This window comes from Syngnathus scovelli, chromosome 19, assembly GCF_024217435.2.
Source record: "Syngnathus scovelli strain Florida chromosome 19, RoL_Ssco_1.2, whole genome shotgun sequence".
Lineage (NCBI taxonomy): Eukaryota > Metazoa > Chordata > Actinopteri > Syngnathiformes > Syngnathidae > Syngnathus > Syngnathus scovelli.
Window position 1 is genome coordinate 8117968 of NC_090865.1, and position 14187 is coordinate 8132154.

Below are 14187 nucleotides of genomic sequence, written 5' to 3' on the forward strand. Positions count from 1 at the left end.
GGGTTCGGTTATATAGGATACGTCGAAAAGGGCTTGCCCATTAAGTGCCTTAGCCTTTATGGTCGTGTTCAATAGTTCGGTCTTTACACCTAAGCTGCGAGCGAAAGCCTAGTCAATCAGATTCTCATCGGCTCCAGAGTCAATCAACACTCCTAGCTTGATTACCTTGCCTTGGGAGGTTAGCGTCCCGACGGGTAGAACCCGATTCTTCTGCCGGAAGGTGCTTATCCTCAGCTCCTTCCTCTCTGGGCAGGAGAGGCGGATATGTCCAAGCGCACCGCAGTAGTAGCATCTGCTCTCCTGGCGTCGACACTGTCTTTCCTCTTCGCTCAATTTGGCCCTGCCGAGCTGCATGGGTTTAGGCCCAACCGGTGGTAACGCCGGGGTCGATCTTTGGTGGTGCGTCTCGTGGGATGACTGCCCGCCCACTGACGCGGGAGGAGTGACGATCGCACCCCGGCTTGCGCGCTGCTTCTTCCATTCCTGTAGTCGGTTGTCTGTTCGGATGGCCAACGCGATGAGAGCGTCGAGTTCAGCAGGAAGATCGAGGGGAATGAGTTGGTCCTGGATGGTCCCGGAAAGACCCCGGAGAAAAGCATCGTACAGGGCCGTCGAGTTCCATCTGCTTTCAGCGGCCAGAGTGCGGAAGCGGATCGCATAGTCGCTGACCGTCTCTCGACCCTGGGTGATATGGCACAGCTCCCGTACCTTCTCTCGGTCCGTGGGAACTGGATCGAACACCATGCACAGGGCCTCGATGAATCCGGACAATGAGTGACAGGTAGCGTAATTCCTGGCCCATTCTGCCGTCGCCCACGCCCGGGCTCTTCCCGTCAGATAGGATATCATGTATGCCACCCGGGAGCGTTCCGTTGGGAAGTCGCCTGGAGCTCGCTCGAACTGCATCTTACAATTGGTTATAAAGGCTCGGGTCAGCCCGGGTTCACCTGCATATCGTTCCGGGGAAGCCAGTCTGACCTCCCTCGCCATAGGAGCGGGCGCCGGGTGGTCCACAGGGGGCGCCGCTGGGGAACTGGGCGTCGCAGCTGGTCCCGTGGTCAGCAGCGTGAGGACGTCTTGCATTTGACGACTCAGCGAATCCACCTGGGCGGCCACCGCCTCTCCGAAGCCTTCCTGGTTCTTCACCAGTTCTTGGACACCAACACTCAGAGCGTCTACCTGCTTCTGTTGTTGGCCCAGCTGCGACGCCTGGGAGCGTACTGGGGCGACCAGCTGCTCTGTCTCTGCCGAGTCCATGTCTGGCCAGTGCGCAATGTCAGGCGCGGAGCAGGGAGAGGACTCGAATGCAGAGTTTCCAAAGTCCAAAGATGTGTTTATTTTCTCCAATGGTAGTAGTAACAAAAAGCGCCTCAATATGAGGGAAAAAAGGGGGAAACTAAGGCGCCTCGAACCGAGGGAGAAAAAGGGGAAATCAAAGCGCCTCGAACCGAGGGAAATACTATAAAGAAGATAACTATGTAACCAAGTTAACATAAGTGATCAAAGTCGTTCAAACAAGGCTTCTATGTGGAACTCGATGGTTTCGTGATCGCTAGTGTTCTTAGCAAGGCAAGACGCACTGGCACTGGACACGGGGAAAAGCGCGGGTTATATGGACACAGAAGGAGGGGAACGCAGGTGAAGACAGTTGGTCATTGGCACAGGTGCACACACTTGGAATCAGGGAGTCACGTGGCCGGACGCACAGGGGAAGGACACACCGACTGGAACGAGAGGAAAATTACACAATAAAACAGGAAGTGACCAGGACAACACATGCCAGCATGACATGATCATATTAAACCCCAAACAAACATGTTTTAAACAACCATTGATCCGTGTGAAGTGTCATTGGGGCTAATATACGACAAAATTAAATCCATCAAATATAAAATATTAAACCCAAAACAATTCTGTAAATTGTATAAATAATGTACAGAAGTTGTGATGCTTTGTTTTACAAAACCAAGTGTGTTTATTTCTGTAACCTGATATTAGGGCTATGGAATAACCTAAAATAGATGACAAATTTAAAATATAAAACTCAGAATCAGCTGTAAGTTGTATAAATAATTTACAGAATTTTAAACAAATATTAATTTTAACCATACGTCTACTTGTAGATTGTCTGACCATGTGGGGGATTGAATTAAATACATTAGATAGTGTACGCCCAAAAAATAGCTCATCAAGTGGAGCAAAACAAAATAATAATTTTATTATTATTATTATTTATTTAATTTATTATTTTATATTTTAATGTATTTTATTTTACTTAAGTAAAATATCAACTTGCACGCATGTTATACCTCTGTTAAGGATCGGACAGTACAGCCAAGTGCGTAACGACGGACTTTATTTGAAGGGGATGATGGGAACAGCTGGCGCTGGAGCGGCGATCGGGCTGGAGAGGACAACGGTTCTGCGAGGGTTTCGAGTAGTCAAGTGAGTCAATTCTCTTCGGGATTGATGAGCGAAGCAGCATCAAGGGACAGACTGGCACTCGGGTCTGCGCTGGCGGCGCTGATATAGCGCTGTCCATGAACCCGTGGCAGGTGACGGTGATCCCACTGACAGGGGGGCGTGGTCCCGTCGCAGGTGGCACCAGCACGTGACAACCTCCCCCCACTAGCAATAACGGTAATCGCTTTTATTTCTGGTAACGGTTCGTCTGGTAATCATTTTAAAATCCAGGAAGGACGATGCACTGAAAGGGTCCGTTCTTCAAGTTGTGAAAGAAAAAGAACAAACCAACTTACTTTTCCGTAAGAAAAAGAAGGGCTGCATTTAGGTACGTAATAATTTTGAAAAGAGCATGCTCCGTATGTTTCAAGAATGTTTTTGCGAGTGGTTTGTTTGTTTGCTTGCTTGCTTGCTTGTTTGTTTGTTTGTTTGTTTGTTTGTTTGTTTGTATGTGTTTGTTGGGGAATGGTTTGGTAAAGTTAACATCCTTTACTTTTTAAACGTGGTTAAAACTTATTCATCTTACGTTTTTAATGTAAGGCATTTTATGTTGCTTGAAATGTAGACCCATATAAACTACTTTTGCTAGTAGTTGGAGTGAGCATGTTTTTCCGGGGTGGGGTGGGTGGGGGTTATTCGCAGGGTACAAAAACGTTACAAAACCATTCACTCCGAATGAGCTTTGGGATGATGGCATGGCAAAGATGTAATTTTCCCGTTTTTACCCATGGATTTGTGACTCCAGATTTAGCTCAAGGAGTGGCACGTGAAAAAGTAGGTGTTTATCTTCTGATGTCATTAAAATGTACACCTAACTTTTGCGCTCAACAGGCCCTGGAACTCTAAGGCAAATCACTTCAAAAGTTAAAATTGTGTTGTGTCATGTTATTAACAGCAGTTAATGGGTGAATTGTCAAATCAGACATCTTCTTTTTCCCTTTCCCCTTTGCAGACTCCAAGCCTGGAGATAAGAGGAGCATCTGTATTAAAAACTGACCGCATTCCACAAGGTACAGATTTATTTTTGATTTATTCTTGATTGTAGAAGTAATCACAACTGCCTTTCGTTATCTTTGGAAATTGATCTGTTATTGGTGATTTGAATATACTTATGTATGCTTAGCTACCGTTGCGCATATGCAAAAAGTGTATGTTGTAATTGCAATCTTCAATATGGAACTTGCATTTATGACATGTCATTCATTGCCTTGACTTTTACAGTCCGGAAACCATAGCGGATGTCAAAGTGCAAAATAAAACCTAGATTTACCTTGTACATTTTCATCATTTGGATAATAACTTGTAGAGCAAGCAATTTTATCAGTACTATTTTAATATGTAGTGTATTTTCATTTAGGTCTCATGCAATGTATATTTCACTTCTAAGTTTAGAGGTGACCAGGTCACGCGCGCATGGGATTTTATGGGGCCTGGGCCAGGAAGGCAGACTTCCTGTCACCAGGATACAGCAATCGGCCATTTGGTTAGAATCAACAAAGCAGGCTAGCGGGAGAGAAGTTGACCAGCTGCCCTCGTGTGCGTGCGGCCGAGTAAGGGGGGGCGCGGGGTATAAGATCCAAGGCGGGAGAAGACATGGGGACTTCTTTTTTTGGATAGAGAGGGACACTTAAATTCTGACATCGGTTGAATAAAATCTTTCCCCAATCAGCCGTGTGTCACTGAAGAATTCCTTCCCTGAGCCAGCCACCTATCCACCGTTTGATCTTGGAGACCAGCAGAACATCGAAGAGAATTCACCACATTTTTGGCTTCATGAACAGTTCTCTTGTTCCCCGGGGAGCCCTCGTCCACCTGGGTATGAGCATTGAGCGTCCGGCCGGCTGGCTGAGCTTGAGGTGAGGAGCTTTCACTCACGGTTTTTGCGGTATGCTTGTGCCTGGTGTGGGGGGACAGAGAGGGGTTCCTCAGGTGGATAGTTAATGGATCTGATGTGTGCGTGGCTGGCTCGGGGGGGGGGGGGGGGGGATTTGTCTCCCCTCGTCAAAAGTCGTCAAAATGTGAATTTTGAAAGGGGGGAGTGGCCCCAATAGAAAAATGAAAATGTTCAATAAAAATAGAAAAAAGAAAAAAGGCAAATAAAAATGGAGAACATGAACAATAACATGAAGCTTAATGGGGAAACGTGAACAGTGTGAGGGACGTGTGTGTGAATGATGAATGAGAAAGAAGAAATGCCTCGAGAGAGAGGGCACCTGAAACAGGATAGAATGTCTGGGATATCGCTGATCGACTGTCACGAGAGAAGAATAATAGAAAAGTCCCATAAAACGTGGACTTTATTTTGGTGACAGATCCGGATGAGGATGTAAATTTTAGCTGTGTGAATGGGGCGGAAACACAGATACGATTGAACACTGCTTGCAAGAAGAGACGTGTGCCACCCTAGCCCCCGGAGGGAAAATTTCCGGGACGTGCTGGGATGTTGAGATCGCACCCAATTGCCGTACGGGCCAAGTGCGATTGTTGAGATGTTCGGTGGCGGCATTTGTCTCTGTCAAGGTTGCACAAAAAAGGGAGGCTTGCTGCACACTGCGTTTGGCAAATAGGAGAAGTGCGCAGCCTTGGCATCTGTAGCTGTGTGAATGAATATGGGAGAAATACCGGCCAGGTCTGGGACCTAGGAGTGCCGAAGAAAATGAAGCGCGAAGACCATTTTATTTGGGCACTGATCAGATTAGGAGTGTGTGCGAATTTGCAAAGTTTCCCCGGCGGACGGCTAGGGCGTTAGCCTCTTAGAGATACTCTTTGGGCAACTTACCGGGGTGAATTGGTGCGCTGCGGTCGTACCCAAGTCTACACGGTTCGATCCCGATTGTCGAGACGCACTGTGATAGCATGTACGCCTGTCAAAGTCTGATGATATTTATGGCTTGCAGCAGACCGCAATTGGCAGATAGGAGAAGTGCGCAGCCGGTAAAAATTGGAAAACGTGGAAAAAGAGGCCTCAGGGGGTTTAATATTGGTATACCATGTAAGAAAAGTAATTTGTGTGCACACTAAAGTTAGAAATCTATATAAGGGGGGAAAACAAAGTGCTTTTAGAGAAACAAATACAAGAAGTGCACAGAGCATGTTTGTGAGTGCGCATTTGCACGGGAAACAGCCGCTGTAATGACCAAATCGCATAGAAACGGTTGGAAAGAATTGACACGGGTGTCGGATTTGGATCCCTTTATGTGCTGTTTCTTATGTGTTTGTGCTAATCTCTGTGAGATCTGTATGTCAGTCTGTTGTCGTTCTGTGTGTGCACGTGCGTGTGGAAGTGTGAGCTCCGGGGGCCCCCGGGTGTGTGTGCGTGTGTGTGTGTGTGTGGAATAAGTTGGAAATGGAGAATTTTTGAGCGGGGAGGGGACCGAGTAGGGAGCCCGCGCTCGCTTCGGGGTGCGTGCCTGTGGGGCGGGATTGCTGGCTTTGTGCGGGGAGGGGCCGGTGGAATGATAGCGTGGGTCTGGCCAGCCCGCGGAGTCAACATTGTTGAGCCAGGCCCCCCCTGCGTTCGTTCAGGCTGCCCGCCCCGGGGATACGCACTGAGGAGTGCAGAGAGGCAGGGCCGGGTCCCCTGGAATAGGTCAAAATCGTGTGAAACTAACACAAATGGTGGATGACCAAATCCCGCTGGGCAAATAATGCATGAACCACATTGGTATTTTTGAAACTGCAAAAGTAGTAATGGTTAACAGTTTGCCAATAAGTGGGAGAGGGGCATGCTTGCACTAACCGTTACAATACTGATGTATGTGTATTTGTGTGTGTCTTAAGTAGAAAGTTAAGCCGCGACACCAATAATTTACGGCAGGAAGCCACAAAGGCGGCCCGTGACAGGGACCTTTGTGGCATGTGATACAGGAAAGAAGTGAAGAAAGGGGGGTCACTCGTAATTAATGAGGGACCCTGTCGGGAGTGGTCGGCACACCGCTAGGCCATCTGGCAACTATGAGGGAAATGAGACATTACATTTGTAGAAGAGTTCCAATACTCAAATAGACATAGAGACAGACGCGTTAAAGAAATTAAAGCAGTTAGGAATTGATTACGACGAAATAAATGAGAAGGAGGGAGTATTTGTTGATTGGGATTAGATTAAGGGTTACAGAAGGTCAATAGTTTGTGGTCAACAAGGCATTACATAGAAAAAGAGCGGAGGAGTTCAATGAGGAGATATTGGGAGTAGTCTGTTGGTCCATTTTTTTTTAATAATTGTTAGAAAAATTGTATATATATGTTATCATGCGTTCTCTAATGAGTACTTATTCATAATGTTACTGCTCAGTATGCTTGCTGCTTTGCCTTGCTTATTCTTATCTTGTGCAACAGAACAGAAGGATTACGGCTGGGTCAGGGGCGAGATGACGGTTGTGTCAAACAAGATACTGCTGACATCTCAGTGTCCACCAGAACAGATCGTGAAAACAACACGTCAAACGATGCGTCATGAACCTTCTGATCTTCCTTAAAGGGCTAGAGACATCCCTTTTTTTTTTCAATTAGAACGGAATTTGATAGAATGTATAAAGTGAACACATTTGCCGCATTGGAAATAAAAAATGGACACCGATTACTAAGAATAAAGCTGAAATGAAATGCCAGTTTATCGATCGGGTCCCGCACGAAGCCAAACTGGCGGCGCCATTACTGTGACGTCACAAGTTGTACATCTGGATGTCAACAAACCCAAACAACATGGCAGATGATAGCGACAGCTCCGTTTCTAGCGGCAATATTAGCATCATTTTATCCGATTCAGAAACCTCTTTTGACGCAGAATATGATGAATCTAGCAGTTCACTTGGGCTGAGCTGAGCACATTTTCTGAATTGTGCCCCTCGTCACTCTGGTTAGGTTGGCATAGTAAAAAGTGCTCTTGGGGGCTTTAGAGTGCCGAATTGATCTCGGCACATGAAGACATGACCACCTGCAACGTTTGGTTTAGGTTTTATAAGCATTTTTAATTTTATTGCTTAAATCGCATTTTCTCGACGAGCTGAGCACGTTTTCTGAATTGTGCCTCTCCCGTCACTGTGGTTAGGTTGGCATAGTAAAAAGAGTAGAGTGCCGAGTTGACCACTGCGAATGAAGAAATGAACATCTGCAGCATTTGGTTTAGGTTTTAGGCGCATTTTTAATTTTATTTCTTAAATCGCATTTTTTCGACGAGCTGAGCACGTTTTCTGAATTGTGCCCCTCCCGTCACGCTTCGACATACTTTTCAAAGTCAAAGTCTCAAAGTCTCCTTTATTGTCAATTCCTCCGCATGTCAAGACACACAAAGAGATCGAAATTACGTTTCTCACTATCCCAGGGTGACAAGACAGCGTTCACAACGCACATACAAGTAAACAACACAGGAAAAATAAAACAAGAAGATGAACAATAAGAGTGATAGCACGCTAGCCGCTCCCGATGCACAGCAGAGTCCGGAAAGATGACAGTCAACCAGGCCACTGTGAACACGAGCACACAGCAGGCACGCACTGTCCGATTCGTGGATCCTATCAGGCGAACTCAACCCATCTTGTCGTCCCGCGAACGAATGTACGCCAGGATAATGGAAGGCACGGCTAGGCGAGCTGGGTTGGCCGCAAACCTGGCCCGACGTCTCCGCGCTGGCCCCTCTTCTCTTTTTGTTTACATTCACTGAAGCTAAACGCGTACAACTTGAGACGTCATGAGACGTCACTTCCGGCTGGCGGCTCGGTGCAGTCAAACTCGTCTGTGCGGCAAATTTAAATTCTATTTTTCAGAGCAACAGCTTCCTTTTCGTTGTTTCGAGCGTCAATTTATATTTATAAGCCCATAAGCTAACTAAAACCGATTTATACATATACCGGTGTCTCTAGCCCTTTAAAGAACGTCACTTTCTCTTTTTATCTCTCGGAATCCAAGAAAGTTATTGATTGCTTAAACTGTTTTGCTGATACAGCCATATCTGCACGCAACACTTTGTGCATCACTTTTGTTTCTTTTCTTACGAGACGAAGCCCACAATCTTTTTTCCCCTCACCCTCAGGGGCTAATCGTCTCACACTGTGGGTAGGACGTTCCAAATAAAAAGAGCGAGAGTGTAAACTGATTTTTAGTGTAGTCAGATTGTAGAAAGCAATCTGTATCGCACTTCTCGCAAGAAAAATCAATATTCTGCCTCACTTGTTTTTTGTCTGCTGATCCTTTTCTCTTATTCAGATATTCAGTTAGTACTTTGAACCTAACAGAAATTGGGGGCTCGTCCGGGATTCTCAACAGACCTATTTCGGGGGTCCGGCTGACTTTTCGACGCAGAACAAGTCCTTGGCCGAGGCATATAAAGAAACCCTTTTCACGGGGCTGACTCGATCAGTCGGTCGGACACCAGAGTGGTTGACGAGAACATCCGAGGAAAAGAACCAGCAGACTGTGAGTACGAATATTGATTCTGTTAAAAGGAATGAAAGTGCAGTGACAAGAGGTCACTTAAAACCTTGACAATTCTAGACCCTATCAAGTGCAATTAGAAACAGTTAAATTCCGCATGGGATGGTGGAGTCCCCTGACGTAAAAGTCAGTTAAATTCCACGGGAGGGCGGGCTCCTCTGTTTTCCAAAGAAGTACAGGTAATTTGGAGCAGTTAAATTCCGCTGAGGTGCCGTGGGGCCTCCTAACTTAACCTTCCTAATGTGTTAGCTTTCTGCTGCCATCTGTGGTGTTAGCGGGTCATTTTTGACCCGTGTATTGAATCAGCCCAAAAAAAAAAAAAAAACTAAAAACAATCTTTTTCATCCAATGTTTTTCTTAACTCTTGTTTAGCTGGTTTCGCTCCCTTATCCATGAAAATAAGTTTTCTTTACACAATAGGAAGGTTAACGAGTTTGTTAAAATCCACGGGAGGGCGGACTCCCCTGCTTGCCTGTGAGACGATAAGAGTGCGCATTCTGTGTGTGTGTATATGGTTTGACTGAGAGTGATCTCATTTGAGCTCTCCTTTATATAAAACACACAGGATTGCAAACAGTGGCTTTGTGTGGAAGCAGAGGAAAGGAGACTTACCACTCATTGAATATTTTACCACTGTCCTGTGAATTAAATTGGCTTTAGGACACTGTAAGTGCCATTCGAATTACCAACTCCGAAATTTAGAAAAATAAACCATGGGAAAATCAAATAGCAAACAAAAGTCGCTACCCCGACATGAATTAAAATGCAAAGATTGGAAATTAATGGAAGGGGTCGACACCGAAAATATAAAATATCTTGACAAATGCATATTTTGGACAGAGGTGGGGGGTTGCATTATGCGACGTGGCGGTGGCGAGGCTCTCCGCACTTCAGTTGCTCCCCCACCCTTGTTATCAGCTGGGAAGATTGTCATGTCTATGTTGTGGGCCCGTGTGTTTGTTTCTGTGTATGTTTGTCTTTGTGTATCAGTTCGTTATAAAGGTTGGAATTGCGTTAAATTGGTGCATGAAAACGGTGTGCTAGACAATGGTTTATCAGATTTGCATTGTTAAATGTAAAAATGAGAAATTATAGAATAATATGAGGGTTGAGGGCAGAAACTCGTCCGACGAGGAGAGTGCCCAACTCTCACAAAAATGTGAGAGTAAGAGAAAACATACATTGTAGAACTGGATAAAATTAGGTTAATGATTAGAAATCAATGGTGTTCGACACGAAAAGGCTAAAATCTTAATGAGGAAATATTTGGAGTACTTGGGTTTATTTTGTTTATTGTTAAGGTTTTTCTTGTGTTCTGAGGTTAGGGTTCAGGTGTTATTATTATTCTCGTATCCCCTGCATTGCAAATGTCTTCTTGATGAAGATAGGTTAACAGGCTAGGACTTTAGTGAGGAGATAATTTATCAATTGATGGGGGTTAGTAATTGTAAATTAGCAGTAAATTGTTAGTAAATTGAAAGATAAGGAAGACGGAGAAAAGATAAAATAGAACTTGCTGTTGCACAGACAGGAAGATGATGACACAGTGTCAGCGCGAGCTCGCTTAAGAACCGCAGCTGAGAATGTGATGAATGAAGATGAGGAAAATGTGGCACGGCAAAGCGAACCATCCTTTCCGTCTTTGTACCCCAAATTAAACAACTCATTGCTTCCTATAATTTGAGAGGTGATGAAGTACAACAGGTTTTCATGGCATCCTTAACCAAACATTGGGCAAGCGTTAAAGGCACCTGGAGTCCTTTTGATCTCCAGGCCCGTCCATTGGAATATAACGGGGTGCCATTACAAATACAAATTGACCAACTATTGGGCAGGATAAAAATAAAATTCCAAACTTTAGACACAGACCAGAAAGAGTGTTCAACTGATGTCTATGATCAACAACTCAAAAATGCTCTACATGCAAATTTGTGACCAGTATTATGTCGAAAACGAATAAATTCAACAAATTTTTTCCCTATAAAATGGTGCCGTTTTGGTTTGAAGTACATAGTCGCTTCAAAGGAGGAAAAGCATGATTTAAGATACACGATTGATCAATGAGAAGGCTATCCCTTGTGCCAGGGGTGTCAAACTCATTTGTTCGCGGGCCGCAGTGTAGTCATTCCACTCTCATTCCCCTTCCTGACGACGGCGAATTCCATGATTGCGTCGATGCTGCTCAACAAATTGCAAAGGCTCGGCCGCTGTCAGCACAGGCCGCTGAGCTCATTACTCTGAGGCGTGCAAATTGTTTGCAAACAAGTCCGTCACTATCTGGACTGATAGTCAGTATGCTTTTGCTACAGTGCACGTTTTTGCTCAGCAGTGGAGCAACCGTGGCATGATAACTTCTACGGGGAAGCCCGTCACCCATTCCACATTACTAACTCAACTTTTGGTCGCTGTCCAGCTGCCCTTAAAGGTGGTGGTTTGCAAATATGCTGCTCACACTGCAAGCTCTGATCCTGTTTCTCTCGGTAATGCTTTTGCTGACAAATCCGCTAAGGCCGCTGCAAAAGGCCTGCTCCATGTCCTCTCGTCTCTCACTGATCATGATTCGATGTCACACATCTCCCCTGATGTGTTGCTTGACATGCAGTCTCAGAGCCCCTCCCAGGAACGACTCTCTTGGGAAAAGCGGGGTGCAACTAAAAACACTGATGGTCACTTGGCTGTACTGTCCGATCCTTAACAGTACAGCGACTCTATTGTGGTAAACCTGTCCGATTTGTTTCCTGACTCTGGCTTTGACGATTAAGACTCAATTTCCTCCCAAGTGCAAGTTAGTTCTTGCGAAATGTGATCCCTTGGCTGAAAATCTTTTGAAGTGGCCATATGGGTGATAAGTTAGTCCCCGAGAACTTATGATAAACAGGGGGGAATTGTTAGAAAAATTGTATATATATGTTATCATGCGTTCTCTAATGAGTACTTATTCATAATGTTACTGCTCAATATGCTTGCTGCTTTGCCTTGCTTATTCTTATCTTGTGCAAGAAGGATTACGGCTGGTTCAGGGGCGAGATGACGGTTGTGTCAAACAAGATACTGCTGACATCTCAGCGTCCACCAGAACAGATCGTGAAAACAACACGTCAAACGATGCATCATGAACCTTCTGATCTTCCTTAAAGAACGTCACTTTCTCTTTTTATCTCTCGGAATCCAAGAAAGTTATTGATTGCTTAAACTGTTTTGCTGATATAGCCATATCTGCACGCAACACTTTGTGCATCACTTTTGTTTCTTTTCTTACGAGACGAAGCCCACAATCCTTTTTCCCCTCACCCTCAGGGGCTAATCGTCTCACACTGTGGGTAGGGCGTTCCAAATAAAAAGAGCGAGAGTGTACACAGATTTTAGTGTAGTCAGATTGTAGAAAGCAATCTGTATCGCACTCCTCGTGAGAAAAATCAATATTCTGCCTCACTTGTTTTTTGTCTGCTGATCCTTTTCTCTTATTCAGATATTCAGTTAGTACTTTGAACCTGACAATACCCTTTAATTGGTTTCCTGGTGTAGATAGGTTAGCAACACGAGAGATTTAGAGGTTCAAAAGAAAGACATTTAAAAGAAAATAACATTTTTGATTTGGACAATTGCAGGCTAACAGGAGCATGAGAAAGAACATCTGAGAAGCGGGATCAAATGGGATCAGGGGGATTGGAAATTCACAACACCATATTCTAAGTCACATTTTTGAGCAAGCATGACACAGGTAATAACGTTTGAGAGGTCGAGACGTAGATCAGGGCTAGATTTAAAACCCATACGTTTGATTAGTTAATTTTGAATACTGATACTGAAGACACAACCTACATCTCATTAAATTACATCTTTACACAAGAGTTGAAAGCTGTATTCAAAATTGAAGGCTTGAAGTGGGAAATACAGAAGGATGAGGGATCTAAGTGAGGTATGGAACGAGGGGAGCTTGGAGTAAGTCCCCTGGGGGGATGTGGTATGCAAGGAGTGGTCTCAGCGGTTCCAACTCAAATAATTAGAAGAAGGAAGGGATTAGAATCGAAAATAAGAGAACAACAGATGAAATGTATCTCAAAAACAGGATGAGTTTGCAGGACTTGCAATATAAAAACGAGATTGCTGTTACTAGGAGAAGTTGAAGTTTGATAAACAAACGTTATTAGCGAATTGATGGCAGCAGCTATATTTGGAGATAATCTTACAAGTTTGATGTCCCAGTCTGTCACTCTCAGTGCCAGGATCCCTAAAACTTGATCCCGAAACTCCGCCTGCAGCTGTGGACGACTAGAAAAACGGTGCCTGGCTTTGAGGCACCTTTGACCTTTGGCAAGAACAAAGAAAGACTGTTGGGGGCAAGCGACTCTCCGGAGGAAGGACGACATCCTCGGAGACGAGAAAAGACATTGAGAAGCGGAGGAACTCACAATGCAGAAAATTGACTCATTAAAAAAAAATTGACTCATTCGAGAGTGATGGATGGGTTGGCTCTGAAGCAACAACAACAGAACACCAACATGAGAGGGTGAGGTGCTGCAAAAGACACATGAGACATGAAGTGTCCGACAACCAAATCGCACTCCTTGCTGAGGTCTTACCAAACTTGGCGGAGATTGGGTCAAAGTGGATGGGAGCTTTCTTGTGCACTGAGTTTGACATAACTGAGGAGATTTAATAAAAAATTGAATAATGTGAGAGCTACAGAGAAAAGCATCATAATTGGAGATTGAACAGATTTGGATAAAACAGATGGGTTAAAACGGTAGGAAACAAGAGCGGGATTTGATATTGTGGCTCGCTTAAGGAGTAGAAGTCGAGTTATATAAATTGTAGAATAGGACATTTGGACTAAAGTGAATTCAGTCAAGAGGAAGCTAGGTTGCTCAATGTACCTGCCCAATGCGATAGAAATTAGTTACACCACAGGGGAGGTTGTGTGGTCAGAAAGTTGGATACGTTCAAGACGGAATGGCCATAGGAATCTTTCACACAATCATGCATAGGAGTCGCACAAGGCGACAGTTAACAAGATAATGACTGCGATAGGGCTCAATTACGGCTGCACCGACATGGCAAAGTAGGAGCAAGAGAGCTGAGTGAGGGATTATATGCTAAACAGTCCGCTATAGAGTTACCAATAGGAGATTCTATCAAAAGCAGCACTAAGAGGTGGATGTGAAGATAACAGGAGGATGTAGATTTTCTGAGGTTTAATAAGGGCAAACTCCATAGTCAAAGATAGGAGTAGAGTGAGTGGGAATGGGGACATTTTGGCATTTTAACAGGGGTTGACAGCAAGGGAGATTGAAG

At 44.7% G+C, this 14187-nt stretch overlaps 1 long non-coding RNA gene across 1 annotated transcript; it reads left to right on the forward strand.

The window, feature by feature from the left end:
- The first annotated feature begins 2320 nt into the window (after window positions 1–2320).
- LOC125986929 (uncharacterized) lies at window positions 2321–12150 on the forward strand. The gene is made up of 3 exons (XR_007487813.2): window positions 2321–2791; window positions 3416–3473; window positions 4133–12150. It is a non-coding gene; the product is annotated as an uncharacterized lncRNA (long non-coding RNA).
- The last annotated feature ends 2037 nt before the right edge of the window (window positions 12151–14187 follow it).